General features: G+C 33.8%; 1 long non-coding RNA gene across 1 annotated transcript; it reads left to right on the top strand.

Annotated features, from left to right (window-relative positions):
- Positions 1-476: 476 nt before the first annotated feature.
- On the top strand, positions 477-5,337 carry LOC110777749 (uncharacterized). The gene is made up of 3 exons (XR_002530563.2): positions 477-662; positions 1,967-2,014; positions 5,121-5,337. It is a non-coding gene; the product is annotated as an uncharacterized lncRNA (long non-coding RNA).
- The last annotated feature ends 256 nt before the right edge of the window (positions 5,338-5,593 follow it).

Raw genomic sequence — 5,593 nt, 5'->3', positions numbered from 1 at the left:
CCCGGGGCCTGATAGAACCCCATATTCTTCCAACACCACTGGAATACAGTGGGGGAAGAAGTCTTTTTTGCTACTAACGGTATTTTTGCAGGTGGTCACATGCTGAAACAGTTGAACCAAACGCACATAGCACTAATCCTCAAAGGCGAGAGACCGGATTTGACGGCGAAATTCAGACCCATCGGCCTCTGCAACACCCTATATAAGATTATCTCGAAATGCATGGTCATGCGGCTGAAGAACATTATGAAGGAAATTGTTGGTGACTGTCATAAGGAAAAATCGTCATGTGCTTCCCTTCAAGTGCGGCTCATTTAGTAAATTGGCAGCACTTGAGAACATGAAAAATAAAAGAAAAAATACATTTTCACAAGTGCGGGCTATTTTAAAAAATTGGCAGCACTTAAACTCAAATACGGGCTTTAAACTCAAGTGCGGGCTCATTTTACAAAAGCCGCACATAAGATTTCTAAAATATTGCAAAAAAAAAAAAAAAAATCTAAAATCAAAGCCTTCATTTTCTCTCTCCCCGATTCTTCTCCCTCTTTCTCTTCAGCTTCGTTTTCTCTCTCCTCTGTCGTCGCCGTTGCTTCTTCACCGTCGGAGATCGATCTCCCCCACCGTCGTTGATCTCTACCCTCTTCCAGATCAGACTAATTCAGGTTTGTTCATCGAAATTTTTTTCTGGTTATTTTTGGCGATTTTTCTCTTCTATCATCCGCCCTAATCAATTTCTTTACTCCAATTTCATGGACATTGGAGGACCTCTCATTTTTCGTTAATTATCCATTTTTATGCAAATCTAGGGTTGATGAACTACTTGTTTGTGTTGGAAATCCTAGTGAGAAAACAAAAGAAAATGAGTGGGAAAATGTGGGAATATGAAAAGTCCCACATGGGAAAAACACAAACCATATTCAATGTTTATATTTGGGGGTTTGAGGGAAACATTTGTTTAAGAAAGCATGTGAGTGGCATGGGTGGTCACAACACACACACGCGCGCGCGCGCCGGGCCGGGCTCGGGCTCGGGCGAGGGTCGTGGGCCGTGGGCCGTGGGCCGTGGGCCGTGGGCCGTGGTACTTGGTACTTGGTACTTGGTACTTGGTACTTGGTACTTGGTACTTGGTACTTGGTACTTGGTACTTGGTCAAGGGCGGTTTGATTAAGTCAGAAGACTTAATCAACCCACTAACTTTGGAAACTGCTCCATTAATCACGTCATTACTCCCCACTAGCCGTTTTATGACTGTTGCAGTTCCCCATTACTCCCGTAACTTCTCCACTAGCCGGTTTTTGCTGTTACAGCTTCCCAAAAGCTTCACTATAAATTCATCGTTCATTTCCACAAAAATATACAGAAACTTACAATCACATCTCTCTCTCAAATTCCTCTCTTTCTGGGCAAATATTCTGGTCTCCAATCGGGGATTGTGAGTGCACATAATTCTTGGTGTCGTGTAAACCCTGGAGGGCAACCGCAAGCGTTCTACTGCATCGGAGGTAGCGCGGAATTGTCTTTTAGAGCAGTGGTCCGGCCACGGCACGACAATTGTTTCAGTTCGTATTACGCAATATCCAGTTAAGTCGTTCCAATTACTTATTTAGCTAACAGTTTGTTGCAATTTTCTTTCTCAATTGCCAGATTTACAAAATTGTAGAAGTTTATTTTTGGGTTTTTGTTCTGTTTTGTTGTTTGTTGATGTGTGAATTCGACTGTTTGTCTATTTAATTTCAAAAAGTTATACTGTATTGACCTCGTTCTTATAAAAGAATTATTTATTTGGGAATATCAAGGTTTGTCAACAAAACTGGCTTGTTAGAGTTCAGTTGGATTGATTGACGAGATTGATCAGTTCAGTTGTGGACATTTGCGGTTGGATATCGTTGGATTGATTATCCTGAAAAGAGATTTCCAATTTTTAATTGTTTTCTTGAATGACGAGATTGCATGTTGTGTATTGTAGGATACAATTGGGTTGCGATCTCTTGCAGCTGGTGGGAAATTGTTGCAGGTATCCTCATCTCTGAAAGACCTTACCTTTAGGTTCTTTATCACAATGTGCTGCATTTCTTACTTTCTTATTCCATTGGCCATGCTATTATGAGAAGAAGTGTATCTGTCATTATGAGACGGATCAGAGAAATATAAAAGAAAATATTGACTATCTGTATTTGAACTATCATTGTGGTTTTTTAATGAACATACTACTGATTGTAAATTCATTTTTATTTAAGAGATTCATGGCATTAGATAGTAGGTATCAATTTCTAATTGTAGTACTTGTTATTATTTAAAGTTCATCCTGGTGTCTGCTAGGCTTATCAGTGCCTCACTTTTGCATCTCTTATGATTTTTCTTTTGTTTCTTCATGTGATCCCCCGCTTCAGCCTCTGATTTGTTGCTCATTGTTACCCCCTTTTCACTTGCAAATGTCCTATATCAGACGATCCAAAATTTCTCTTCTAATTAAATGGAATTGATAATAAACCCTTTCTTATAGCTCACTCTTGGTATCAAGGGTCTGGGTTTGGGGTTAAGCAATGATGTATTGTTGGTCTTTTGATTGTTCATCCATAAATTTTGATTCCATTTTAGTTGTTTTCCTTGTATTAGGTAGTTTGACAGATTTTCAGAAATTGAGCTTCATTTAAGCTTAATCAAGTACACGTTTTTTATTAATTTCTTTGTAAGTTTTACAGAAAAATGATATATTATTGCAAAACTATTTTAAACTATTTTGCTTTGAGGTTTAATGATCTCTCCGAGGGAATTGGAAGTAACAAATACTTAATTAATTGGAAGTTCTAGTCCATGATTTGCAAGTCATCGTTGCTACACTCTTCTGTTTGCTACACCCTAAATGTCCATAACTATACCAAACTAGGTGAGATGGACTCTTAGTATCATAAAAATAAGAATATAAAACATGAATAGGTTTTAAGTTCAATATTTAGATCCATTGTTCCAAAGCTAGGAGTGAAATCCTATTTTAGGCAAGATATGACCTATATTGATCGAATGAACCCTAAGTGTGCATAAGTGAATAACTAGACCAAAGTAGTTGAGATTGCGTCTTACAATCATAAAAATAAGAATATAAAATGAGTAGGTTTAAAAGTTCATTGTTAGGTTAATTTTTTCAGAGTTAGGAACAAAATAGCCTATTTTAGACAAAATATGACAAATAATGATTGAATGGGCCGAAAATGTGGATAACTAGACCACAATAAGTGTGATTGACATAAAACTAAGTATGTTAAACATGTAAAGGGTTTAAAATACTTATTTAAGTTCATTAGTTGAAACTTGGGAGCGAAATAGGCCATTTAAGTAAAATAAATGACCTATAATGAACAAACTAGGCTTAAATGTGCATAACTTGACCAATGTTAAGTGAGAATGAATCTTAAAAACATTAAATAAGTCTAATGAACATGTAAAGGGTTTAAAATACTTATTTTGGTTCATAAGTTGAAAATTGGAAGCGAAATAAGCCATTTTAGTCAAAATGTGACCTATAATGATCAAACAAGCCTTAAATGTGCATAACTTGACAAAAATAGGTGAGAATGAGTCTCAGAAACATAAAAATAAATATATTAAACATGTAAATGGAAACAAAAAATACTTATTTAGGTTATTAGTTGAAAGTTAGGAGCAAAATAAGTCAAAATGCCAACTATAATGATCAAACGAGCCTTAAATGTACATAAATTAACCAAAGTAGGTGAGAATAAGTCCTTGAAACATAAAACTAAGTATATTAAACATGAAATGGGTTTAAAATACTTATTTAAGTTCATTAATTGAAAGTTGGGACCGAAATAAGCCATTTAATCAAAATATGAGCTATAATGATCAAACGAGCCTTAAATGTGCATAACTTGACCAAAGTAAAAGAGTCTTTGAAACATAAAACTATGTGTATTAAACATGTAAAAGGTTTAAAAAACTCATTTAAGTACATTATTTGAAATTTAGGAGCGAAATAAGCCATTTTACCTAAAATATGAACTATATTGAAATAACAAGCCTTAAATGTACATAACTTGACCAAAGTGGGTGATAACGATTCTTTGAAACATAAATCTAAGAGTATTAAACATGTAAAAGGTTTAAAATACTCATTTCGGTTCATTAGTTGAAAGTTGGAACAAAAATAAGCCATTTTAGTCAAAATGTGACATGTAATGATTAAACGAGTTTTAAATATGTATAATTTGACAAAAGTGGGTGATAATGAGTTTCTTAACTATAAATCTAAGTGTAATTAACATGTAAAGGGTTTAAATACTCATTTAGGTTCATTAGTTGAAAGTTGGGACCGAAATAAGACATTTTAGTCAAAATATGACGAATAAAAGAGCCTTAAATGTACATAACTTGACCAAAGTAGGTGATAATGAGTCTTTGAAACATAAAAATGTTTTAAATACTTATTTAAGTTCATTAGTTGAAAGTTAGGACCGAAATAAACCATTTTAGTCAAAACGTGACCTATAATGATCAAACGAGCCTTAAATATGTATAACTTGTCCAAAGTAGGTGAGATTGAGGCTTAGAAACATTAAAATAAGTCTAAAAAACATGTAAAGGGTTTTTAATAGTGATTTAGGTTCATTAGTTCAAAGTTGGGACTAAAATAAGTCATTTTAGTCAAAATATGGCCTATAATGATCAAATGAGCCTCAAATGTGTATAACTTGACCAAAGTAAGTGAGAATGAGTATGTGAAAGTTAAAACTAAGTATATTTGACATGTAAAAGGTTTAAAATACTTATTTAAGTTCATTAGTTAAAAGTTAGGACTAAAATAAGCCATTTAGTCAAAATGTGACCTATAATGATCAAATGAGCCTAAAATGTGCATAACATGACCAAAGTAGGTGAGAATGAGTGTTTAAAACATAAAAATAAGTATATTAAACATCCAAAAAAGGTTTAAAATACTTATTTAGGTTCATTGGTTGAAAGTTAGGAGAGAAATAAGCCATTTTTTATTATTATAAGGTTCATTATTTCATTGTTGTGAGCAAATTATGTCTTACTTCAATGTACCATGCAATATTTATAATATAACTAACATGTTTTTTTTCTCGATGATCAATCTTCTTTAGGTATTCAACAATTCGAGGGAGCATCCTTTTACCATTGAGTAGATAAATGAAATTCGAGAAAAATTGGCAAAGTTCATTACCATTTATTGTCTTTGATATTTTCTTGTAGTGAATCTTAGATTATGGATTCATAGGATTGTAATGTAATCAATTTTTATATTTACAATTATATACTATTCAATTTAATTTTCTATATTATTGGATACTTTTTATGTGATGTATGGAGGTTAACTAGTGTGCGTGGTCTAATTGTATAATATATGTAGCAGGGATATCAGTTATATAACAAATTTCTAGATCAATTGCGGCTCATTTATATATCAAGTGCGGCTCTTTTTTATGCTTGTGCTGCCCATTTTTATGTCAAGTGCGGGCTAATTTCCAAAATTGGCAGCACAAAATTTGTTAAGTGCGGGCTCATTTTTAAAATTGGCAGCACAAACTTTGTCAAGTGCGGGCTCATATTGCAAAAT

Source organism: Spinacia oleracea, chromosome 4 (assembly GCF_020520425.1).
Source record: "Spinacia oleracea cultivar Varoflay chromosome 4, BTI_SOV_V1, whole genome shotgun sequence".
Classification (NCBI taxonomy): domain Eukaryota; kingdom Viridiplantae; phylum Streptophyta; class Magnoliopsida; order Caryophyllales; family Amaranthaceae; genus Spinacia; species Spinacia oleracea.
The sequence above is the reverse complement of the archived record's forward strand: the minus strand, read 5'-3'. Positions and strand labels throughout refer to the sequence as shown.